The sequence below is a fragment of the Eleutherodactylus coqui genome, chromosome 8 (genome assembly GCF_035609145.1).
Source record: "Eleutherodactylus coqui strain aEleCoq1 chromosome 8, aEleCoq1.hap1, whole genome shotgun sequence".
Classification (NCBI taxonomy): domain Eukaryota; kingdom Metazoa; phylum Chordata; class Amphibia; order Anura; family Eleutherodactylidae; genus Eleutherodactylus; species Eleutherodactylus coqui.
The window spans coordinates 122,847,392-122,875,033 of record NC_089844.1 but is presented as its reverse complement, the minus strand read 5'-3'; the positions used below and the strand labels follow the sequence as shown (position 1 = coordinate 122,875,033).

At 44.7% G+C, this 27,642-nt stretch overlaps 1 protein-coding gene across 3 annotated transcripts in view; it reads right to left on the bottom strand.

The window, feature by feature from the left end:
- The window catches only part of C8H7orf50 (chromosome 8 C7orf50 homolog), a 255,846-nt gene that overhangs the window by 212,414 nt on the left and 15,790 nt on the right, over window positions 1-27,642 (bottom strand). The gene's annotated exons all lie outside the window — the stretch shown is intronic.

The window sequence follows — 27,642 nt, the reverse complement described above, 5'->3', positions numbered from 1 at the left end:
GAAAAATCACATTTTCATATCACTTTGTGGCGCAGGAACACAAGTATGTAGGAATTCTACATGCAGATTTCGCCCACTGACAGGGCAAATTCTGCGTGCGGATACATGCCAAAATCTTTGTCAAAAAGCCGCAGATTTCAGCGCAGTTTTTAATGGGGAATTCGCTGCAGAAAATTCCTCAGCAAATTCCACCATGTGAACATATCCGCACTCTAAACTACGGATTTGCTGCTGAAATACCGCCACAAATCTGCGGCATTTCCTCAATATGTGAAAGCACCCTTAAAGAAAAACTGTTTTTGTTGCCTCCAGCAACCAATCACAGTGCAGCTTTCGTTTCTTAAGATGTGGCAACTCATTGCTGATTTGCTGTGAATTTTGTCACAGATTTTGGTCCAGATCTGCAGATTTTAACTCTTCAGTTTGAATTTAACTGAAAGAGTGAAATCTGCAGCAAATCAGCTACGTGTGAACGCACCCTTACAGTGCTTGGCTCTGCTGTGACAAACCACGTTGGTTCAGCCAGGTGCTTCTCCTTTCCTGCTCCCATACCGGAGCAGAAAAATGAAATCCCGGAGCGCAGATGTAACAATCCGTCTCAAGCGGTTCAGCTTAAAGGGGTTGTCCACTCCAACTAGTCACTTTCTACTTTGTGACTCCCAAAATTCCTTATTAGTGGAGTATCTGAAAATCGAACTTCATAGAAAAAAAAATCTCTGTGCAGGTGAAACCTCTTTGATTCATGCGATTACCAAAGCACAGACCGGTATGAAATATAGATAGACCTTAAGGTGCCCATGTAGATGAGATAAGGCGCACCTGAAAAAAAATGCAAATGATGGTATACAACAGCAGACTATAATCTAAAGAAAATGTGATCCCTCATGCTGGAAAACCTTGGTTGGCTGAAAATAGAAGTGTATGGTACGATTGGCTAAATTCGACCAATCATTAACCATTTTGAACTTTTTTGACACTTTTTCTTTGTCCCTCATCAGCCAGTTTAGTCTGAGCCATTCTTGTGAATGATTGATGAGCCGCCATGCAGATGCTGATGGACTTATGTGTAAGGGCAGCTTGCAGTGCGGAGCTTACGGATTGGTGTTGCCTGCGTATAACGCCCTTAATAACAAGTATTTAGCATGGACACGGAGGACAGAAGTTGCTGATCTATTAGAAGTGATAGTCTGGTGCTAAAAGCAGAACACATTCAGGGTGAACTTTCCAACCTCTCATTTTCTCAGGTTATTCCGGTCCAATTATAACAAACATGAATTAAGCAATGCTCTTATCTCGGAGTTCATAATTGGTTCCAGAGACCGGGACTTAAAATAGCCAACTGGATGTCCATGGCAACTAAAATTTCTCATGTTGAGAAGAGAACAGACAAAAATGTCCTCAATAACCGAATGGGAAATGTTATCTGCAGAAAAGTAAAGCCGAGCTGTGATTATGTGACAGTGTATTATATAGCGTCTGAGCTTCACGCAACCAACTGCAAATGATGGGGCAGAGTTATCAAAACTGACTAAAAGAGGAACTGTCTTTATTGCCTGTAGCAACCAATCCCAGCTCTGCTTTCATTTTACCAGAGCAGTGTAGAAAATGAAAGCTGTGCTGTGATTGGCTGCTACAGGCAACAAAGTCAGTTTCTCTTTTACATCGTTTTGATAAATGAGGCGCTAGATTTATATAGAGAAAATACACATTTAGGTTGGTGTCACACAATATTTATTCTAAAACACCAATTTTTTTTGAGGTTTTTGCAGGTCTACTGAGTATTCTAAAGCATAATACAAACATTGCATTTTTTTCACATTTGTTTGTTTTTTTCATCAATGACAGTTTTTCCAAAATGAAAGCACACTCTAGGTGCGGAGTTTTTCCTGCTGTTTTCCCATAAGCTTCTCTATAGGAAAAAAATTTAAAACATGACAAAAAAGAGGAATGTGTGTTTAAAATTAAGGGCATTAAGAAATGCATGTACCGGCTTAAAAAAAATTGCTGTCTTCTTTTACATGACTTTTATTGGTTGCTACTAGAGATGAGTGAGAATACTCGCTAAGGGCAATTGCTCGAGAGAGAGAGCATTGCCCTTAGCGAGTACCTGCCCACTCGAGAGGAAAGTTTCGGGTGCCGGCGGCGGGCAGGGAGCTGCGGGGGAGAGCGGGGAGGAACGGAGGGGAGATCTCTCTCTCCATCTCTCCCCCCCACTCCCCCTGCTGACTGCCGTTACTCACCGCTCCCCCGCGCCGGCACCCAAACCGTTCCTCTCGAGCCGGCAGGTTCTCGCTAAGGGCAATGCTCTATCGAGCAATTGCCCTTAGCGAGTATACTCGCTCATCTCTAGTTGCTACGTATGGCTGCACTAAGCTTATCAATGGTCCTCTAGTATTTAACCACTTATTTACATCCATATTACACTTCCGTTTACATTTGTGCCATGGTTCTCATTCACAATGGCAGCTATAATGCTGTACTGGACTTGGATGATTCCCATTGGCTTATAATGGCGTCCATCAGTCATTTAGACGGAAATATTGGTGCTGCATGCTGTGCTATTCTTGCACCCAAAAGAGAGAGAAGGCCAGTGAAAGCTTACAGAATGTATGAACATGGACAACCAATGTACAGAGGAGGGTGCTTACATAGAGATCAATAGGGCAGATTTATGAAATGGTTGCCCACAGCCACCAATCACAGCGAAGAAATGTGGCACAGAGTTTTGACCCAAAAAAGTCATTTGGCAAGAAGAGTGAAGTAAACAGATTGCTAACTCTATCCCAAGATCCAGAGTTGTAGCATTCCAGGGTGTTAATTCTTTCACTGTGGTCCCTTAAAAGCATCCATAGTCCTCTGTATACGATCCTAAAAAGTGGTCATTTGCTTCCTTAACCCATTTTTGCCGACTGCAGCCCTTTTTATTTTCTTCATTTTCATTTTCTTCTCCCCACTTTCAAAAAAAAAAAACATTACTTTTTTACTTTTCTGACAACATAGCTACGTGAGGGCTTGTTTTTTGCAGGACCAGTTCTATTTTCCAATAGGTATTATTTAATATACTGTATAATGTATTGGGAAAAAAAAGTTTTAAAAATTTCTAAATGAAGAAAAATAGAAAAAAAACTACAATTACGCCATTTTGGCAGGGGGTTGTTTTTACTTCTTTCATGATGCAGTAAACATGACGTCAGTACGATTACGAAGATGTCAAATTTCCAGTTTTTGTTTTTAATATAATACTACTTTTAATTTAATATAAAATAATTAAAAATAGTTTTAATTCCACAGATCCTATGCAGACATGTGTGTCTCCATGGTAACAGACTACAAGCAAACACTGTAGTCTGAGCCTGCTGTCAGTCTCCCTTCCATCTGACCCAGGTTCTTAAGATAGTTCAATATTTACATGGGACAATTACCACGCAAAATTTGTTCAAACGAACGAAAATGCGCGATGATAGTTAGGACTAAATGCAAAGCCATCGTGTGCTATTCGTTTACTTTTCATTTGTCGCTCAGTTGCAACCAACATAAAAATTATCACTGGTTTGCTCACTTCTCGTTGTGCCAAATAGAATGTGAAACGCTGAGCAAGAAGTTAGCGAGACTCAACTATGATCTGCCTGTCTAAACGTTCTGCACGAGCACGAACAACTAGCACTGACGTCACCCGCTTGTGTAGTTCATTTGGCCGACAGCCATCCCGTGTAAATGGGGCATTACTTACATTTACACTTCCATTGACTTCTACAGGTGTTAAGGAAACAACGTAGTGAAGTCTGCTTGGTGGCTTCCGTTAGTCGCATCGTATCCCTGGCTATCACATTCAGGCGGGCTTGGGCCAGTACTATAGATAGAAGCAAATACCAGAGGTAGAACCTGCATCTATCAAACTTTTGTGACATAGCCTGTGGATATACCATGAAAGCTTCAGATATAGAGATGAGCGAGCACCCAAATGCTCGAGTCCGCGTTATTCGAGTCAAGCTTTTTGTAAAATTTGAGGAAGTGCAGGAGCAGTGCCGCTCTCCCATTGATTTTAATGGGAGTGAAGCTAGTGCTTACATTTCCCTTCTTATCCGTTGATGACAAAATATGGCCTGGTGCACTGGATAGCAGGCCGGATGATCAGATGCTATGACCCATGTCAATCAGCTACTGATGACCTATCCAGAGAATAGGTCATAAGTTGAAACAAGGCCAGAAAAACCCTTTAATACCCTTTTGTGACCAAAACTCGTAGTCAGGGAGACGTTACCGGTAGCAGTTTTGCATTCCTCCATAAAGGTATGTAAAAGAACCATTATCCACATCCTCGACTGATCTGTCTGGGATGGTTTAGTGAATCCTGCACTGGGAGGGTGGGGGTGCAGGGGATGGGAGGGGGTGCAGGGAATGGGAGTGGGTGCGGGGGGGGTTTGGACCAGATGACCCTAGAGGTCCCTTCCAACTCTACCATGCTTTGATTCTATGATTCACTCTCTCCAAAGGTCAAAATGAAAGAGTTTGAAAGCTGAACTATGGCTGCCATATCAGACATATGAGAGCAAATAGGATATGTTTTCCCCAGATCACAATCTTTATCACAGCCTCACAGGAGCCCAGCAAGAAAAGACAAATCTAGTGAAATATTACTCTGAAATAACCTGAAAAAAAGTAATATAAACATACAGTAATATAATATCAAACAATTTCACTATTTGCATCAAGTCACAACTCTAGTGTAGCTGCCAAAGAGAAGCTGGGCTCTACAAACACCTTGGCTGGTGGTTATCTAGCCAATGCCTCTGATATACAGGCTGATTTTCCATCTTGAATTCACAATCTTGTAATCTTTTATTGTGTACTTTAAGGCCCAATTCCCGAAGACACATTTGCACCCAAACTGTGACTTTTCTTCTATACATCCAAGTTGATTTCTAGGTAGAAAATCTTGTGATCTTATTTAATTTCTTTTTTCTGTGCAGAATCCAAATCAGTTTCATTAAGCCTGATGAAGGGTCCATAGAAGAGATGAAAGCTCCCATTAACATCATGTATTTTTGTTAGCCATTAAAAAATATCCTATCTACAAGATTACTTGGTTTCTCTTACTGAGAACAATCACACTTTGCATATATAATTGGTGACCCGCTTACTATAATTTGGTATCTTCATAATAACTGGTGGCAGGGGTCTCGTGGGAATCATGTGGGCCATCTCTATTACAAAGTTTTGTGAGAGTAATTGGGAAGAGCAGTTCCCCCAGTTGCTTTGCAAAAGACTCTTGGTAAGAACCCTCAGCGTTTTTCGTCAGACCCAGTAGGCGTATATTATTTCATCTATTTCGATTTTCTGCTCTTGCTTGCAGTGTCTTGACTTGTTGTTAACAAAGATCTGGTACCGTGTTAGCCAGTAGAGCAAAATGTGATTGTTCTCAGCAAGAGAAACGACGTAATCTTGTAGATATGATACCTTTTAATGGCTAACAAAAATACATGATGTAATAATAGCGAGCTTTCGTACCAACGCAGGGTACTTCTTCCGGCTTAAATGGATTGGATCTGAAGAGGCATGCATATTTATACACACTTATAACATACATACTTATGACAAGGCACAGATATGGATGTGATTGGTTCGCACTTAAAAGGAGTTCTGCAAAACAGAAAACAAACTTTTTTTGTCTAGGCACTGACAGCGGAGTGAAAGTTTTATGGTCTCTAAATTACTGTTGGAGGGGGGGAAAAGGTCAACAGGCTCGAATTGTTATAAGAGATACACAAACATTTTTAGCTAAATACTGATAAGGGAGTGAAAGTTTATGGTGCCTGAATTACTGCTGATGGGGGTCTTATCTGTGCAATCAAGTCTCACACTTCCCATTCACGCATAAATCCTGGGGAATAATTTAACCCAGTATTCAGCGTGTCAAAGGTTGTTATCAATTTATATTCCCAAATTCTTCTGTGGTTTTGTGACTTGAAACCACCCTTCAATATCAAAACTCTCATATCTCCTATGTTATGTCCATGGTTAGAGAAGTGCTCGGCCACAGGTAATTCTCTTTTTCTGTGTTCAATCGTGTGGCGATGAGATCTCATCCTGGCTTTGAGTTTCTGTCCTGTTTCTCCAACATAAAGACCCCCAACAGGACATTTACTGCACATGATTAGGTACACAACATTGGACGAGGAACATGTAAATGTCCCAGGGATCTTATAGTCCTGCTGTGTGTTGGGGATCCGTATCCTGTCCGCAGTCAGTACATGTGAGCAGGTCTTACAGCTCCTTACATTACAGGGATAAGTTCCTTTTTGTGTGTCAGAGGGTAATGCACTCCTGATTATAAAGTTCATCGCCACACGATTGAACACAGAAAAAGAGAATAACCTGTGGCCGAGCACTTCTCTAACCATGGACATGACATAGGAGATATGAGAGTTTTGATATTGAAGGGTGGTTTCAAGTCACAAAACCACAGAAGAATTTGGGAATATAAATTGATAACAACCTTTGACACGCTGAATACTGGGTTAAATTATTCCCCAGGATTTATGCGTGAATGGGAAGTGTGAGACTTGATTGCACAGATAAGACCCCCATCAGCAGTAATTCAGGCACCATAAACTTTCACTCCCTTATCAGTATTTAGCTAAAAATGTTTGTGTATCTCTTATAACAATTCGAGCCTGTTGACCTTTTCCCCCCCTCCAACAGTAATTTAGAGACCATAAAACTTTCACTCCGCTGTCAGTGCCTAGACAGAAAAAGTTTGTTTTCTGTTTTGCAGAACTCCTTTTAAGTGCGAACCAATCACATCCATATATATGCATGCCTCTTCAGATCCAATCCATTTAAGCCGGAAGAAGTACCCTGCGTTGGTACGAAAGCTCGCTATTATTACATCATGTATTTTTGTTAGCCATTAAAAGGTATCATATCTACAAGATTACGTCGTTTCTCTTGCTGAGAACAATCACATTTGACTTGTTGTTGTAATGCTCCAGTGATCTCAGAGCTGGTATGAGCGGTAACCTCCACTTCACCAAGTCTGCGTTACACCTCAGTGGAGCGGTCTCTCATTTCATCAATGTCATGCTTGAGGTAGTTTAGGTCACTTTGTAGATGATCAATTTTAGCCGTCAAAGCAGCCTGACAGGTGGCAAGAGCCACCATGATCTTGCTTGTATCTAAAGTTTCAGCTTCAGAGGATGCATCAGGTGTTCTTTCTTCCATTTGACTCATCCTATCAACTCAAGATTTGGCTGTGGTGGGGCTGTACTTGTTTTGCAGCCTACGTAGTAAATTCCTCACAAGGGTTTAGACAGAAGTAGTGTGATATAAAGATGGAGTCAAAATGAACCTCAGTGCAGTCAATGTTAGTATAGTACACTTCAGCATTACAAGATTACAAGTCACTACTGCTTAAGACAAGGAGCAGCAAGGACTGCGCAGAAATGTTATAGGGTCAAGAAAAAGTCCAAGGCTCAATTCAAATCAATGCAACCGATACTTGTCAGACGGAGCAAGGGGCGCCTTCTTTAAGTGGTATGTGTTCAAGAGTAAACAACTAAGGATCGGATTACCATTGCTGGGCTTAATATTTTAGATGCTCTGCTAAGCATGTAGCATGAGAAGTCCCACAGATTGCTATTCCCATTTGCATTGAGGAGACGCGAGAGAGTAGAAATTGTGACCGACTCTATCTCCATTTTTTTCCCCATACTTACATCCCTTCACTTCTTCTGTCAATGTGTCAAGTAGGCTGTCTTCACCGCTCACTATCAATGGATGACATCAAACTGTCAGTCAAGGGTGCCATGGTCGTGCAAAGCAATGGCTCTGTTGGCTCAAAGAGTCCTCCGATGGTAGCTTGCACTCAGTCTCTCATGAGGGTGGCATCTAAGCTTAACAGTGCCTGAAACAGGAGGTTTACTAGCAGGTAGGAGCCTCTGAAAACCTTTTAAAGGGAACCAGTTAGGTTCTAAGAACCCTCTAAACTAAAAATATAGGCTTGTAGGACAGGGGCCGCTGAGTCCGAGGATGTGATTTTCATTCTGACCTGGCTCCCAATTCCCTTGCTGTAGACCCATGGGAGCCACCAAATGGTGCAAGTATCAGACTCATCTTCCTTCTGCGTTCCTATACATACTGTCCATATTGAGAAGATAATGTGTGTGAATGTGCACGGAAAGAAGAGAGGAGTCCCATACACGCACCAAATAGGTAATTAGGTACTGCCCAATTGGTCCCTCAAGTTTCCAACAGGAATCAGAATATTTCCGGGAATCAGCAGAAGCTCATGTTTTTACCACAAAGGTTCAGCCACACAACTCAATAGGTTGGATGCTTTATGGTGCCTTAGGGCTCCTGTTTACGGACGTTGCTATGGAAAGCGCAGCGTCGGTGTCCACGATCGGAAAATCATAACGATTCTCCGCTCACGGGATTAAAATCTGAGCATGCTGCGATTCTCTGCGGTGAGCCTATCTATTAGATAGATAGGCTCACCGCAGAGACCTAAGAACTCTCCCCCCTCATCGGATTATCGCTAGCGATATTCCGCCTCAGCCGTGGACAGGGGGCCTTATAGAAGTCACTCTCTCTCACGACAATGACACGTTAATTGGTCTTGAGTACGACCAAGGTAACCTGCCTAAATGCCTTAAGAAGATCCTATTATGTCCATTCACAAGTCCCCAAAGTGAATAATCCCCACCAACATACACATGAGAACCTTAAGAATGAACACTCTGTCCTAGACAAAACGGTGACCTTGCTTTTCATATAATTGCTTCCCAGACGACTTTGCCTAATTGCATTCTAGCTTTTAAAAGGCATCTGAAAAAAAATGCATTTCCTTGAAAGAGCCGTTGAAACATGAAATCATTAGACGTTTCACAGTAGACCATCAGTACATTTCATATACAGTCCTAGATTTCAAAGACATGTTCCTGGAAAACTAAGGCTGCTTTCACACAGGTGTCTGTATAACGCCTGTGTGAGAGCAGCCTTAGTTTGACAGTGTTTTTTAACGCACCCCATCCTTGCACTGGGTGATGAGGGCATTAAAAAAAATGCTGAAACGCCACTAAAATAGAGCAGACAGTATTCAAAAGCTCGTATGAGAAGCCCCATTGAAATAAATGGAGGCATTTCAAACGCCACGGTAAACGCTTTAAAAAATGGCCTGTGAGAGAGGTCTAAGGATGCCCCTAATTTTATGTCTATTGAGTACAATGTACACCACCATGTTTGAATTTCAAGGGGTTTTACCACTGAAGACTTTTATCTCCCATCCACTGTGATAAATGTCTGATCGTTGGGGTACGATCGCTGAGTCCCCGGTGATCCAGAGAACAGCACACTCTTAAAGGGGTTGTCCGCCCATGACAAACACATGTATGCACTTCTGTATGGCCATTACAACGCACTTTGTAATATAGTCTGTGTTTTGTAAATGAGCGATACAGAAGTTACCTTACCTGAACTGGTGCCTTTCCCCTGTTCTTACCATTCCGTCGTCTTTGGTTACAGCAAATTCTCCGGCCGGTCTTCTTTTCTTGTCGCACTGGCGCAGTAGTGATTGTCGGCTTTTCTGCTTCTCGGGATCGCGCATCTGATTCGTTGCGCATGCGCAGTCCATTGACGTACTGGTCACGGCTTCAGTGTTGTCTACCTGCTTCCGCTGACAGTCCGGAGCTGAAGCCGATCCTGACAGCAGCGTCCACCGACCGACGGAAGGGTAAGTGGGGGGGTCAGTATTACTACTGGGAGCAGTATCAGCGGTCACTATTGCTGGTCCTACCGGGGATAGGGGGGGCAGACGACAGGCAGGTGTGAGTAGTGTCTATTACGATTGGGGCCACTATTTGTCCTGGGTCAACTATTGGGGGTCACTATTTGTGCTGGGGCAACTATTTGGGGCCACTATTACTGCTGGAGCAACTATTGGGGGCCACTATTACTGCTGGAGCAACTATTGGGGGCCACTATTACTGCTGGGGCAACTATTGAGCGTCACTATTACTGCTGGGGCAACTATTGAGCTTCACTATTACTGCTGGGACAACTATTGAGCTTCACTATTACTGCTGGGGCAACTATTGAGCGTCACTATTACTGCTGGGGCAACTATTGAGCTTCACTATTACTGCTGGGGCAACTATTGAGCTTCACTATTACTGCTGGGGCAACTATTGAGCTTCACTATTACTGCTGGGGCAACTATTGAGCTTCACTATTACTGCTGGGGCAACTATTGAGCTTCACTATTACTGCTGGGGCAACTATTGAGCGTCACTATTACTGCTGGGGCAACTATTGAGCGTCACTATTACTGCTGGGGCAACTACTGAGGGTGACTATTTGTGCTAGGGCAACTATTGGGGTCACTATTTGTGCTGGGGCAAATATTGGGGTCACTATTTGCGCTGGGGGAAATATTTGTGCCAGGGCAACTATTGAGGGTCACTATCACTGCTAGGGCAACTATCGGGGGTCACCATTTGTGCTAGGGCAACTACTGGGGGGTCACTATTACTGTTGGGGCAACTACTGGGGGTCAGTATTCCTGCCGGGGCAACTGTGGGTGGTCACTATTACTGCTGGGGCAACTATCATGTGAGATACTGTCTGCCAAGCTGATGTATCTAAGCCGATCCTTTGTGATACATCTGCTAAGCTAACGTACCACACAGGATCTGCTTAGATACAGCAGCTCAGCAGATGTATCACCCATGATCAGCTTAGATACGTCTGCTGCTGAGCAGATGTATCTAAGCCAGTCCTGTTTGATACGATTGTGCAGATATATCTAAGCAGATGCTCTGTGATACGTCTGCTCAGCTGACATATCACACAGGATAGGCTTAGATACATCTGCTCAGCAGACGTATTCCACAGGATCTGCTTAGATGCAGCAGCTCTGCAGACATATCTAAGCCGATCATGTGTGATACATCTGCAGAGCTACTGTATCACACATGATACACCTCCATTGAACTAATAGACAGTCTCTCCTGGCCCCGCCTCCTCTATGTTCACTCTTCAGCAGAAGAAGGTCCTGTACTGTATAGTTTACTTAGAAGGGGTGGAGCCAGGAGAGACTAACAATTAGTTCAATGGAGGTGGGTGGGGCCTGACCTGGAGCTGTACTTAGGTTATCGAGTCCATGCTAGATCCATCGCATGACATCCTATAACAGAGGATGACCTAGCCACTGACCTATAACAACACTGTTGGTCAAGACTCCATCATGGATTCTATCATCTTGGTAGCACTGAATGCTGCACTACTCTTGCCGTCAAACGCAATGTATTTCCCGGTGGAGGCTCTAAACATTATCACAGAAGCACACTGACATACGAATTACTACATTGAAACTGGCTGCCCGATCGGTGATCTCAGACGCATGGTTGCAGTAGTTCAATATTACCCCATAGGGATCTTAGAGGGTATCCCATTGCCAGAAATTGGCCTGCAACAATATACATCATGTAGACACTTCACTGCGAACGCATACATAGCATTCCGAATTTTGTCAATCCCTTCTTCATAAACACGGTGATGGAAGGCTTTACTAGTTATTAACCCTTTCCAATCCACTGCCTGATGTCCGAAGACAATATGAGTTAAGGCTCTACAGCTCCGATGTTGGAAGACGTCCGTCGGGGTTCTCTTACTGTATATTGCCAGCCTCTCTGCTGTCGGAGCCTATCCAATGTGTCACCTCATGCAGTACTGGATTTAGCCAGCATATAGGCCGTTGTATAACGGCAGAAAAAGAGTAAGCCCCCTAGGAAAACCAGGATACAAATTGGATTGGAAAGGGTTAAGACCACCATGACATAATATACAACCAGCGGTTCACGTGATACACGTCTCTGGCCGTAAGCACTTGCACATTACACGCATTAATGTCTCAGTCTTGCGTCTTTTTATCGAAGCCTTCCGTCTTCCAGTGATTTTGTGAATTTCCACCAGCGAGATGCAACACGTGAGAAGAACACTCTGCTTCCATCCAACAAGACATGCTCCTGCTGGGAAATTTACATAATTTGCTATTCCTGTTGCAAAAAATGTGGTGGCTTTGAAAGCAGCTGAGCAAATATTTTATATTAGGGACAAATAAATCTCATGAAGCCGCGCAGCGGAAATTCCTTGTGGTTCATCTGTCCTAGACCGAGGTACCACATCCTTGGCTGCAGGAAAGTGCAGTGCCCAAATGGCGCGTTACGTGCAGCTCTTCAGCCGGGATGATTACACGAGCCAATTCTTGATATTACACCTGATCTACCTTTCACCGAGGATGAAAAGCCGTCGGCTAAATAGCGCATCAATAAGAGCATTTCCAGAATGAAAAGAAACAATCAAATCAATAGGACGCTCATTAATCCTGACAGATGTTCGCACTTCAAGTCTAAAAGATTACACAAAGTCCCTACTAGATGATTCTCCAGGCAGCTAGCAGAGGGGGCCGTGTTCTTCAAGAAGTTCGTTCCTACAAAACTCTTATTCTCACTAAATTGCTTGTTTTTACGATTTAAGCCCATAAGCAAAGATAAGGCAGACATTTGGAAAGCCCAAAATGAACGTCAGTCCGTTATTAGGAAATGGTGTACATGCCCTTATATAACTCTAGCTTTAGACCTGCTCCACAAATGGCGCTCTGCTGAAATAACAGGGCTTTTCAATCATAGCCAGTTATGGCTTACCGCTAGGTTACGGTGCTGCAGTACTAATGCGGATTATACTACATGGACCGCATCCAGGCGTTGCCGGTATAATCTGATGAAGGGACCGGTCCAGTTCTGAAATGTATTCTACCCAAAAGAGGAAGCTAAATAACTACTGCTTTTGTGCAAAGGACCGGGTATGGGGCAGATCTGGGCCGGAGGAGTTGCAGCTCGAGCGAGCATTGCCCTTAGCGAGTACCTGCTCACTCGGGAGAAAAGGTTCGGCTGCCGGCGCGGGGGGAGCGGTAAGTAGCAGCAGTCAGCAGGGGTGAGCGAGGGGGGGGGGGGGGGGAGAGAGAAAGATCTCCCCTCCGTTCCTCCCCGATCTCCCCCGCAGCTCCCTGCCCGCCGCCGGCAGCCGAACCTTTTGTCTCGAGTGGGCAGGTACTTGCTAAGGGCAATGCTCGCTCATCACTAGTTGCAGCAAATACTACTCTGGCCCCAGGTAGGGAGGCCGGGGAGCAGCGCAAGTTTCTTCTGTTCATCTGATTCAAGCGCAAGGTCCAGGGCTGATACAAACCATGTTCCTCAACTTCTGCTCATCCCTTCCCAGAAGGCGTGAAGAAATACCGTATGTTGTTGCATCACATTGTAATGCATGCAAAATAACTTCACTTGTAACGGAGGAAAAATAATGCAATTCGGCGGCTCACTTTTGGTTTCTTCAACAAGGAGCTTGCGGGCCAGAGAGGTTGTGATGGACACATCTCAGGGGCCAATATGCGAATTATCCACAACTTTTCGATTCTTTGTACACGACTACTGCAGGTACCAGTACAAGGCAGAACTACTCTTTTTCCTATCGGGATACAATTCTGCCCGACGAGAACTGGAGACCAGCACAGCAACAGACATGCTCCCTTCTCTGTGGCACCATACACTCCACTTCCTGTGCGCCAGAACTAGTATTTCCGTGCCGCCGGAGAACACCAAACGGAATCTCTGGCCCTTAAAGCTATATAAATACTACTACAAAAAAAAAAAAAAAAACAAGGAAAAACTTGTAACAGGAAGCACCCCCCCCCCCCCCCCCTTCCCTTCTACATTTGCACACACTGCTCTGCACACTTTGCTTTTTCCTACACCAGTTCTACCTGGATGTGGTCCATTTTTGCAGATATTCTTTTCCATTGACCAGAGAATCCAAACGGACTGCAGGCTGCAGAAAGTTATGTCCACAGCAAAATACTTTTGCTGGGACTTTTACTATTGATGACCTATCCTCAGTACCGCCACTTGGGATCCTCGCCAACCAGCTGTACATTTGCACACACTGCCTCTGCAAACTTTGCTTTTTCCTACACCAGCCCTACCTGGATGTGGTCCATTTTTGCAGATCTTCTATTCCATTGGCCAGAGAATGCAGACGGACTGCAGGCTGCAGAAAGTTATGTCCACAGCAAAATGCGATCAGGCTAGTTTATTACCTTTCACTACGGTTCTTCACCTGGTTACCCCAGTGGTGCCCTACGTGAGGCTCTGGATTCTTACTTTCAGATATGGTGATTAAAAGGGTTGTCTGGGACTTTTACTATTAATGACCTATCCTCAGGACCGCCACTTGGGATCCCCGCCAATCAGCTGTACAATGGGCCAGCAGTCAGTGCTGACAGTCCTGGAAGATGATAGCGCTGACTGGTTTGCAGTGGCCAGGGTTGGAACTGCAGGCACAGATCGCAGGGAATTCAATGAGAGTTGTGCCAATAACTAATACACAACCCGGGTTGCTGCATTGTTGACAGGGCTAACTGCTTTCAGCACTGTCCACACTGATGATGGCTGACCAAACAGTTCATCAGTTGGGATCTTGAGCGCCGGACCCCACCGATCAACTACTGCTGACCCCCAACAATCAACTACTGCTGACCCCCAACGATCAACTACTGCTGACCCATCCTGAGAATAGGTCATCAATAGTAAAAGTCCTGGACAACCCCTTTAATGCAGAGCAATGGCATTTTCAATATTTTTGCGCCACTGTCAAGGTAAAGCACCTCAGATCCATGCGCTTAAATGGGATTCAGTAGCAGTTGTGGTCGGGAGTGTCAATATGCAAAAAAAAAGCGGCATAGTTTTCTTTAACAAGGGGTCTGAGGTAAGGTGGGGACTGTGTGTACCACTCAGGTAGTTTCCTTTTTAATTTTCAAAAAATAAATCCATTAAACGGGGTTGTCCACTTGTAAACTATGGAAGCCCTATTCTCAGGTTAAGCCATCAATAGTAGTTTGGTGGGGTCTGTTTCCTGGGCCCCCTGCCAATCTGCTGTTTGCCAGGCTGCTGCACTTGCACACTGAACTGCATTCTGCAGGAAGCAGGCACCTCAATTCTTACTATAGTGGCCGGGTTTGGTATTGCAGTCCAAGTTCCCATTGAAATAGGAATTTTGCCTGTAATACCACCCTGGCCACTACAGTAAGAACAGAGCTGTCTGCTTTCTGCAAAAATCAGCTCATTGCACAAGCACTCCGACCTAGCAAACAGCTGATCGGCAGGGCTCCATCCAATAGACTTCCACCAATATGGTCCATTACTAATTTATACCCTGGTAGTGGGCACTAGTAGATTCCATACCAAGAGCCTGGTACTGAGCGCAGCACTAACCTCTGCCACAGCTGTGTAAATATAATCAGCTGGGTTCAGCGAGGCTATTTGCTTAGTGAGTGACACTTAACTTGGAATAAAAGCTGTATCAAGCAGGTGGTGAAATAAATTACGGCAAACCGTGATTACATCAAAGTGCTGCTTCAGGGAATTACCACTCTGCTCACCACTATGTCACCATTTTGCCCAGAATATTCATATTATTATTAACAAAAGGCAAACACCTAGCGATGACAAATAGGAGGGACCAACCGGCCAGAATAGCCCTGCCATTTGAAGGAATGAGCGTTTTTATTAAAGAGGACACGTCTATTTTACTAAATAACATTGCTACAGCACATTTTTTCTAGAATTCTGCATTATACTATTCCTCTGTTATTCCTCCTGGAAACATATGACTAAGGGTGCATTCAGACGACCGTATATCGGCCGGGTATTCACGGTGTCACGGATATACGGCGTCCCTCTCTGCAGGGGGAGGAGGCTGGAAGATCCGGGAGCAGTGCTCTGAGCTCCCGCCCCCTCTCTGCCTCCTCTCCACCCCCCTGCACTATTTTCAATGAGGAGAGGTGGGATGGGGGTGGAGCTAATTCCCGGGACTTAGCCCCCCCCATCCCGCCTCCTCTCATTGCAAATAGTGCAGAGGGGCAGAGAGGGAGTGGAGAGAAGGCAGAGAGGGGGCGGGAGCTCAGATTATTTCTGGACAAATCTTGTTGAAGAATCACCCATTATATCCTATAGGTGCGTGACTAAAATTGCATCACACTCGCATGCCATGCGGTTTGAATGTAAGCGCAATGTGTTTTCTTCCCTTTCTGCTATTGGAACGACATTCGATTTTTCAAGAGTGTGAGAATTGTATGTACCATTGGTTTTTTTAAGCTGGATTTGATGTGGATTTTCTGCTGCAGAAAATCGGCACCAATTGCGCTACGTGTGAACACACCCTAAAGTGGTTTTCCAAATTCTATAAAACACGTACAGGGGACAGGAGCGGTAATGATCCTTTTTTTCAGCTGCATAAAAGATACACTCAGCCAAACAGGACTGCGCTGCAGCACACTGCAGAACTATAGGCTGGGCCACCGAAAAGTAGTCCAAAACCACACGTTTATGAAAGCTGTCTAATAAAAAATGTGTCTTTGTTGGCCGTAGCAACCAATGACAGATTGTCCTTTTAGACAGCTTCCATAAGAGCGTGGTGCCGGCTTATTATTCTATGGTCCACCTGTACAAGAACATCCCAGGACTCTCCCCAGAGCTGCACCTGCCGTTCTCCTGGGTGTGTACCTCCCCACAGCAGCTCTCCACCGACTTCTGTGCAGAAATGTTATTTAGCTGAAGCTCTGGCATGCAAAGCTCTCTTATGTCATGGCTATTTTTAAGAAAAAAAAAAGAAAAGAAGTTTCTCTCCTGCTTCTGCCAACGAAGTGATGTGTAACAAGTGAGAGACATCGGCGGCTCTCTACAGCCAAAACACAATGTCAGCGCAGAAGTCCGCTGCAGTAGCTGTAGTAAACAATACACTATTATGGAAACTAAGGAAATGCACGGGTCCGAGTCTACATCCATTTTAAGTAATCGTGGATCTGCCGAGCAGGTTGCATCTCCTTGTAGTCAAAGGCTTAAAAAAATGATGTTTTAAAGGATAACTCTACCTTCTAACTCAATTCTGAAAACGTAGAGTGGCTATGTAAACCTCGGCCATCCACACCACTGTACTTATGGTCCATAGTCAGTCTGTATTTTTTAAACTGCTGCATTCAGATGAGCGTTTTGTTTTTTTTGTTTTTGTTTTTTTTTTTTTGGGGGGGGGGGGGGGGGGTTATGTGGACCAATGTTGCGTGTGGGCGATTCCAGGATAAATCACCCAAGGGGAAACACCCAACCGCATCAGGTCAAAGAGTCAATTTTCTGGTAATTTTTGATAATTCATATCTTGGAAACTACTGGGTGCAGGAAGACATGCAAGCTGGCACTCTCTTCTAAAATGTAGATTTAAAGCATATTTTTCCTATGACTGTAGTTCCAATACAAGTTAAAGGGAATCTGTCACCAATCACAATCAATTAATCAGTAAATTCCCTGTAAGCTTGCTGCTTGACCTATGAGCCCACAGACTTGTGGAGAACCCCCATGTAAAATTCAGATAGGCCCATCCTGCACACGGGCGGAAATTCTGCGGTGGCATTTCCCGCAGAATTTCTGCCCGTGCCTTCTGCCATAGGATTGCATTAGATAATGCAATCCTATGCAGACAGCCGCGATTTGATCACGTGAAAACGCACGTGGTAAAAGAAAATCGTGGCATTTCCTATTTCTGTGCGAGCCTCGCAAAGGCTCAAATAGAAACGTCACTAGTGACTCACCAACTCTGCTCTGCGCATATGCCGGCTGGGCGTCAGCCGGCACATGGTAGAGCGGGGAGACGCCGGGAACAGGTGAGCCGTGGGTCACTGCAGGGGCATAGCTCGCATCCTGCGGCGAGAATTCGTGCAGCGCGATCCGACCCAGCCGTTTGCAGGAGGCCATAATTAGTACCTGCACAGAGTCAGGATGATTCAAAATAGATTTATATTACACAAATAAACATCGCGCCCCTAGAAGGAGTTGTCATTTTTCAGCAAAACTCAGTATTCAGTTCCATCTCAGGCAGATATGTAAATGATTAGAGTTGTGGTGATTAGATGAATGGTCCTGTCACCTGAGACCCTAAAAGTGGTTCCCCCCTTGGCCTATAAAAGGCTCTCAGAGGATACTTGTATGTAGTGACCTCTTCTTCTACTTGTGTAGAGCTTGTTGACCACTAGACGCCTCTACGACGCAAAGAAGAGATTTCACCCAGTTACCAGTGTCTGAGAGGGGCGCATTATCGGGATGTGAGAAGCTGACTGGACGTATCTATGAACTGTCCACCCCTGGGCCGTTCTGACCAGACTGTTAGAAGGCGCTGGGAACAGTGGATGCGCAACAGAATATCAGTAGACAGGATCGTCTGATTGTCCGACAAGCATGAGCAGCTCCAACTGTTTCATTGTCTGTCATCCAGAGACAGATGGCGCCATCGTCTCTGGTTAGCGGTAGAGGAAAGAAAATTTTGAAGTTGCTCAGAGTGCTGTAGAAACATGAAAGAATCCATACTCACTTCACCCGCTGCCCGTTTCCCGCTGGTTTTCACTTCTGGCTGCAGCAGCAATGGCGTCCAAACAATGGGACGTGTGACCGCTGCAGCTAATCAGCAGCCAAAGTCAGCAGGTGATTGGCTGCAAGCATTTACATGTCCCTGGTGCCGCTAACATCATCACTGTCTTGCTGAAGAAGAAGGAAGCAGCAGAGGAAAGAGCGCCAGTGAAAAGGCAGCGGTAGAGATGAATATAACTTATTTCTTTATTTTTTACAACGCTCTGAGACACTTTGACATTTTTTTGCCCCAGGATAACCCCCTTAAATGGATACCCCTTTGGACATTCCCTTTTTGTTAGGAGGCTGCATTTGAAGTCCGAAAGCAATACCACACCCATCAACAGGTTGTGTCTAGTATTACAGCTTAGTTCTGTTCACTTCAATGGAATGGAGCTGCAATACCAGACACAACCATGGAAAGGTGTGGTGCTGTTTTGGAAGAAGATCAGACATGTTTTTCTAATCCTGGATAACTCTTTAATAAGACATCTTCTGACATAGGAAAAATCACAATATTCACTAGGCAAATACATCAACTCTGAAGAAGAAACCAAAGCATAGAGCGCAGCGTCATCCCTTGTGGTATATATGGTATAGGATGTGATGCACTTATAGCCTCACTCATCTACAATGATGGGAGGTGACAATCACAGCGCTGCATCCTATAAGACGACGCGTAAATCTTTGCATATACAGTGCAAGGTGCCCTTAACTAGTTTACTTAGGGAACAGTTGGGGGTGGAATTTTGTTTCTTGCCTGGGAAAATTATCTTCAAAGTTGTAGCTATTTTTCCAGCTGTAAACACTTTGTCCTGGGAAATCTGCTAAGACTGCTGGGTATGTCTTAAGGAGAGAGGCCCTGCGGTAATACAATATCTAATACAGGTCGCAGTAAACGTCCATCTTTACCATACCAGGAAAGACTACTGTGCTACTCTACCAATGAATGTGAGAGTGTAGTCCACAGCCACTCCGCAAGCCACAAGTGGTGTCCAAAGTTGCAATAATTAAAAGGGGTATTCCGAAAACTAACACTGCAGGCATACTGTCAAAATATGCTTTGATCAATGGGGGTCCAACTAGTGGGAACCAAACTAACATCTCGAACAAAAGAACTACGGCTTTTTATGACATTGCCGGGGCAGGATTGGCTTGAGTACCAGTGGGCCAAGGCTTTGACAAAATAAAAGGGTCCAAAGGTTCAAGAGAAGGGAACAACAGTTGGGGCTGGGAAGATTCTTTAATAATAAGAGGCCATAGTTTTAGAAAGTACACCACAACTAATGCCCCTCTGTGGCTTGCTCTAGAAGCCATGGAGATACATCCTCTCACAGTAGATTAAATCTTATAGACCCCACCACCACCACCGCCCCCCGACCCATAAGCCCGCAATTTCTAACTCCATTGTAAAGCACTTCCTCAAAGTTTGGGACTCCATAAAATACTCTGGAAAGCTGATCTCCCCTCATTTACTTTACCTTTCTTGTACAAACCTCTATTTCCGCCAGGCCATGACTCCCCCCTTTCCTTTCAGATTTGGACAAACAAAGGTATTTCCAAAATATACCATTTACTCTTCTTGAATGGCATGTTTACATTCCCCACCCTTCAGAAGAATTATGACTTACCTCCTTCCAAAATATTTCATTACTTACAACTTAAGAATTTTGTATCCTCTTTTCTCCGGAACACAACCTCTCCATTAATCATAACCCCCTTCAAAACATTTTATCTGAAATATCCTCGAGTAAAAGGCTTCATCTCACAAATCTACCGGAGACTCGTACATACCTGAGACTGCACACAACTATTATATGTATCTAGATGGGGACGAGATATGGGCAATACCCTAAAGAGGACAAGTGGTCCCAGATATGGAGATCAACCAATTGTGGTGCCTGTAATACACTAATGTTAGAAACATCATATAAAGTTCTTCTACACTGGTACCTAGTTCCCACTAGAATAGCATATGCGGTTCCTGGCTAACTCTAAGGAGTGCTTTGGGGGTTGCTCCTCCCCAGGAGACATGTTCCACATATGATGGTCCTTACATCACGCCACACGGACACGTGACGGCTGCAGCTAGTTACCGGTTGTATATAACTTAAGATCAGTCAGTAATTGGCTGCCGCAGTCACATGTCCCTGCAGCGGTGCATTATAGCTGAAGCTAGAACACTGCAGCGGGGTACCAGGCACGGTGAATATGGGAGCTGCGGGTAATCGGGTGAAGGGAGTGACTTTATAAAGTCTTTTTATACAGAGCAGAGCAGTTTTACAGACTACCTCTATAAAGTGTACAACAAAGAAGCTGTCATCTGCTGCTATGAGTTACACGATTTTGATGTTAATTGCACCAGGTAATAAAACTAATCCCAAGGCTCCAAAAATATGGGCTCATCCACAGAGATGACATCCACATCAGGTATAATTATCCTTCCATGAGTATGTCATAAACGTCTCCCAGACAACAGAGACATTAAAATCAGATTTGTAAAAGCAAGTAAACAACCGTGCCGTTACAACCGATATTTCAATATTATCTACTAATTGAGCGTTCTTAGCGGGATTTAAAGGTCAGGAGGAAATCATTACAAAGAGTAAAACAATAACACCTTATGTAACTAAAGACTGGCTACAGCGCACCCCCATCAGGCAGCGTAGTGCAAGAGGACCTTCATGGAATTGCATAAATAGCAATTCCTAAAACTCTATCCTACCAAAAGTAATCGGACCCCCCTATCAGTAGAATGGATTGTGTCTTATTACCGTGTTTCCCCGATAGTAAGACACCCCCGATTGTAAGACGTATCGGGGGTGTCAGGGGGGTCGGCCAATGTAAGCCGTACCCCGAAAGTAAGACATACCGTAGTGGAGAAAAAAAAAATCATTACTCACCTCCCCCGGCGTTCTGTCGCGCTCCGGCAGGATGTCGCTCGCTCCTCGTCCCCGACGCAGCATTGCTTTCTGAATGCGGGGCTTGAAATCCCCGCCTCCAGAAAGCTAATACACACGCCGTCAGCCAGTTACAGCCATTCAATGACAGCATTGAATGGCTGTGATTGGCTGAAGGCGCATGTGGCTTCAGCCTATCACACTATTCAATGACATCATACCCCGAAAGTAAGACATAGTGGGGCTTTTGGGGATAAAAAGAAAGTAAGACACTGTCTTACTTTCGGGGAAACACGGTAGCATGTTATGTGTTCTAAACCATGCTACATAAGATGCAGACCCTTGAGGTTTCAGCCATACTTTGTGATGGGAATTGCACACTATTGGGTATACAAGCTATGCCGCTGCACACAAGCCATCCATCACATAGCACAATGCATCAGCCCATCTACAATGGTGCAAGAAACGTCGTCATTTGACAGTTAACCAATGGAAAAAGCGTTCTATAGATTGACGAATCATGCTACTCCATCTACAAATCAGATGGAGGTACCTGGGTGTGGAGGAGCCTGGGGAACTCCTTCTGCCTAAGTGTGTTGTGCCAACAGTTAAGTACAACAAATGTTCCATTATGGTCTGGGAATGTTTCTCCCGTCCATTGGTTGCAGGGACAACAACCACGAACACAGAAGTGAACCTTCCCATCCTAGGCAATAATGTGCGGCAGTCAATGTGGCAATACTCTGGGAATGGTCGGCCATACTTCCTACAGGACAAAGTGCCTTCTCACAAATCCATCAATGCTTTATGTTAGTCTGAGGATATGTATGTTCCACCACTGGACTGGCTGCACAGAGTCCTGAACTGAACCCTACGGAACATCTTTGGGATGAAGTAGAATGTCAGGTCAGGAAATATGAACAGTGTCCATTTTCTTAGAGAGAACTCACCAGATGTTTGCAGGATGAATGGAGGGAAGCACCAGCTGAAATGTACCAGATGTCAGTAGAAAGTATACCACGGAGAATATCCAATGTCATTAAAGCAAAGGAGCCCCACTAAGTATTAACATATGGAAATAAATATCACTTTTGATTCTTGATCAGTTACATTCCGTAAAATAGTGTACATTTCTATTATCAGAACTGAATCCTTCACCTGTGATTCTCAATAGAACAATTAAAATTCCCTGCCGCAAATTTAGACAACAGCTGTAAAGAACTTATTATTACCTCCTTCCTTGAGTTTTTCGGAAAAACAATCACCATAAAAAGTCGAGCAATTTTGAAAATAGATTGCTTTACTAAAGGTGCTGTTAAACGGAACGATTATCGCTTGCCCAAGCAAATGAGCTAATGATGTTACAGTTTGCGCGTCCGCTCATGAAAGAGCTGGGGCCGCAGGAGAGGCGAGTGCCCGCGCTGCTCTCTGCAGACGCTCGGGCCGGGTCCCGCTGCGAGAATTCTCGCAGCCGGATCTTACCCGGCCATCTGCAGGCGGCCTTAGTGGCACGCCTGGAAAATCTCCAGGGCTTGCTGCAGTGCCAATGCAGTTAAACCCCGGAAGATTTCCAGGGACAGCTCTAGTGCTGAAATGCTGGCCATGACACACAGTTATTGTGCCACTGTACACGTTTGCCATTTCAAATTACCTCAGGAAAATCTCCGGGGCTTGCTGCACTGACATGGTAATAATAAACCTGCCACTGAAAGGGTTAAACCGAATGATCGGTGAACGAGCCAACGATGATATTTATCCTGCATAACATGAACGATGAATTAAAAGCGAACAAATTATTGTTTATCCTTCAATCATTAGCCATGTTTACATTGAACGATTATCGCTCATTTTCACTCGTTTAAGTGATTTTTGAACATAAATCGTTGCGTGTAAAAGGGTCTTTACTTTGTACTGTTCCTGAATTACAGTCTGTATTATAGCTCAAAGCTGCATTCAGAATTCTGCGGCATCAGAGCTGTTCTTACGAGTCAAGCGACACTGCAGTGATCAGAGGGCCAGGGTGCTGACATATTCTATGATGTCATCTCTTTTGGTTATATGGATAAAAAGGGTTGTCCAAATGCAATGCTTTGTATTTCAGCCCAGTCCCATTCAATAGAATAGGCTAACCGGCAGTGCCTGAAATAGCAAGACTCATATCGACGTCACTGTGCCAATAAGCAGCGCCCAGGGGCCAGAGAACCGAATTCCAGTGGCTTATTTCCCCGGTAAGGATAATGATGTCCGGAGGAAAGGACCAGCCAGTCAGACCTTACAGATATTAATATTTCATAGGGAAAGAGTACCCCCCCAGAAATTAAAGGATTCTCACCCCCCCATAGAGCAGAGGATTAACTAGTAGCCCCTACTGTGCGCAAGAGAGGTTAATAGAATTTCTGTTTTATTTTTAATGAAAGTTCATTTGATCTATGAAAATTTGGATCTTTGGTTCAACGCGTTTCTGTTGACTGCTCAACTCATCAGGAACCAATTCCCTACGGAGACACATTCACCCAAAAGATGTTAGAGGGTGACTGTTTTCTGCCCTATGATATCACGGTAGTACTAGAGTAGATGCTCCGAAATTATCATTGCATCAATCTCCCTCACTCAATAGGGAGTAAACAAACTAAATATTCCCCCGGTGGAATATATTCTAAGGAAAAACCTGAAGGTTAGATCAACATCAGTAGTCAAATCCTAGAATGCTCAGAGTATAATAATTTGGATTAAACTACAAGCTAGTAACAACCCTAAAGTTAGATGAATATCTATAGCTAGACCCGATCATGGTCTTGGTATGAAAACCCAGACTGATCCAGAGCCTCAGATCACAAAACAAATAATAAATAATAAAAGAGTCTAGCACAGTCACCAGCCCTGATGGTAGGCTGGAGACCAATGACCAGTCACACAAACAGTGTGCTCTTATATAGCCCAGAATGGGCTCACCCTGAAGTACCAATCACTGTATTGCGCGTCATCAGCCCCACCTCCATCAATCTAGTGAGGGCAACAACAGTCTATAGATCCGTACATCTATACATTAGACAGTGTCCGATCGTCTCCCTTTATGTGGACCCACTCTCACTCACAGTGGAGATCACGCCATCTAGATCCCACAACCACTACTTTACCACTGCATGATCTGTAATAGATGCAGGGAGAAGATAGGGGGCATGGCCACAGATGACAGCTATCACTGGGGTGGTGTTTACTGACGTCACGCCACTGGGGGGGGGGGGTGTTTCCTGACGTCCTCACGTCATGCCAGTTCAGGTGTGTTTACTGAAGTCCGGCGTTGTTACCACCATGTCCATATCTACTTGCTAGGAGGCGTGACCATCGCAAATATCCGATCAAGTGCCCCGATGATCGCAGAATTGACGGGGCTACAACCCTCCACAAATGGGTACCTAGACACCGAATAAACTATTAGAATGAGAATCCCTATATTACGTTACATGATAGATATAGCACATGTAAATCCCATTAGTTCCATCCTACTTACTGCACAATCAGACCTCATTATCAAAGCGAACCTTAATGAGGGCATGCTAGTTATTAACAGACAGACAAAAACGGTCAATGCCAAAAGATAGAAGCCTCAGGGTGTGCTGCTGGCAAGAGAACATTTTTATGTCCACCTAAATGTTGCAATCAACGCCAACCAAATGATTGTTTGATCGTTGGGCGTGCTTACAATGGGCAGCTGTTGAGAACAAATGTTCGTACGAGCAATTATCTGGCCAATAATGGACTCATGAGAAGTTCTTAAAGGAAAGATTTAAAATATGAAGACTTAGATAAACCAATAAATAGTCAAAATGTCTGCTGGAAATGAGAGAACCACATGTAAACATTAGTGGCTTCTCCAATGAACACTGGCCTGAGAGATTCATTAACTTGCATAGTTGACATTTTTGCACTGCAGAGCTGATGACACAGTAAGGAGACAGCGGAGAAAGGAGGGGTGCTCTAACTGAAGCTTCTTAAGGTCCCTTTAGATGGGCAGATCATATGATCATTCATCCCTATACTGGCTATGAGTTCACCTGCGGAGATGTACAGCTAACCAGCAAGCATTTTTATGCTTACATAGATGGGACGATCAGCCAACGAAGAAGTGTCTGCTTGTTTGTCGTTGACTGTTGGCACTGGCGTAACTATAAGGGATGCGGTTGCACCTGGGCCCAGGAGCCTTAGGGGGCCCATAAGGCCTCTCTTCTCTATATAGGGAGCCCAGTACTATGAATAAAGCATTATAACTGAGGGCCCTTGTTACAAGTTTGGCATTGGGGCCAGGAGCTTCAAGCTACGCCTCTGCATTAAGGGGTTAAGAGAAGTTGGGGCCCCCAAGCTAAACTTTTACACCCGGGCCCATGAGCCTTTAGCTACGCCCCTGACTACTGGCACATTGACAACGCCTGACAGCCAGGTGAATGTTTGTGTCCAATAATGGAGCCATGTAACATGCCCTTTATGTTATGTTAACTATTTTGTATTTATGTTTTTAACAGATTATGTCTTAAAGGGGTTGTCCCGCGCCGAAACTGTTTTGTTTTTTTTTCAATAGCCCCCCCGTTCAGCGCGAGACAAACCCGATGCATGTGTTGAAAAAAAAAAACGGATAGTACTTACCCAAATCCCCGCGCTCCGGTGACTTCTTACTTACCTTGCGAAGATGGCCGCCGGGATCTTCACCCACGGTGGACAGCAGGTCTTCTGTGCGGTCCATTGCCGATTCCAGCCTCCTGATTGGCTGGAATCGGCACACGTGACGGGGCGGAGCTACGAGGAGCAGCTCTCCAGCACGAGCAGCCCCATTCAACACGGAGAAGACCGGACTGCGCAAGCGCGTCTAATCGGGCGATTAGACGCTGAAAATTAGACGGCACCATGGAGACGAGGACGCTAGCAACGGAACAGGTAAGTGAATAACTTCTGTATGGCTCATAATTAATGCACAATGTACATTACAAAGTGCATTAATATGGCCATACGGAAGTGTATACCCCAACTTTGTTTCGCGGGACAACCCCTTTAAGTCACAGGACTAATATGTATGTATTTAAACCAGTGGTGGGTTTCAGTACCGTCCCCCAGAACATCACTGGCATGTCATCATGCAACAGTCCGCCGTACTCTTCTGCATGTGGGCAATATGGACTAATATGAAAAGATCCCCACCTGCGTGATCACGTTATATGCATTGTAAATTGGAAACATCCATGCGCGCAAAAAAATGGAAGAAAGCCAAAGTGACACCATCTTTGTCAGAGCCCAAAGAAAACCAGGTGTGCGGTTGCTGCTGTTTGTATATGCAAACATAGACTCATTGGGCTAAGTCCGGTTTTACATCCGCGTCGGAAAATACAGACGGAGGCTCAGTCGCAGAGTCGGGTGAAAATACCGCCTGCAACGCTTTTTCTTCCGTCCAAAAGCCTGGCAGCTGGGTGGACCCCGTTATGGCCATTAAGGTCTGTCCGGCGCTATTCGCTTTCATCTCGAGATGGAACCGTTCGGCCGAGGTGATTCCCCTTTTCTGTAACCCGAACGGAGCAGGAAAGTGGAATCCCCAATGCAGATGTGAAACAACCTTAACCCTTTCAAATCCACTGTCTGACATCTAAAGACATTATGGTTTAAGGCTGTACAGCTCCGATGTTGGAAGATGTCCATTGGGGATTCTCTTACTGTATATTGCCAGCCTCTCTGCTGTCAGAGCCTATCCAACGTGTCACCTCATGCAGTACTGGCTTTAGCCAGCAGATAGATATGTATTATCAATCTTGTAATATACCGGATTTTTCGCTCCATAAGACGTACCTAGGTTTTAGAGGATAAAAATATCTCTGTAACAGCGGCGCTCGTAGTACGGCGGGAGGAAGCCGATTGGTGGAGGATGGGGGCAGCAGCAGTTCCCGCCGGCACTCACTACCAATCAGCAGTACAAACAGGTGGCAGTGCAGAGGAGAAAGTAAACTGCTCTCCTCCCCTGCTATGGAGTGGTCCCCGCCGAACATGCGAGCTCACGGATGTGCGAACACACCAGCCAGCTTGAATTTTGACACGTTTGCGTTATAAGGTGCACCGACTCCCCCTCTCTAGTTCCCTCCTTGGGGAGAAAAGAAGTGTGTCTTATAGAGCGGAAAATACAGTACTTGCATTACATTATTTTTATGTTTACCACTGAAAATCAAGTTTGGAGTGCCTGCCACTAGGGGTCTCCCTTTTAG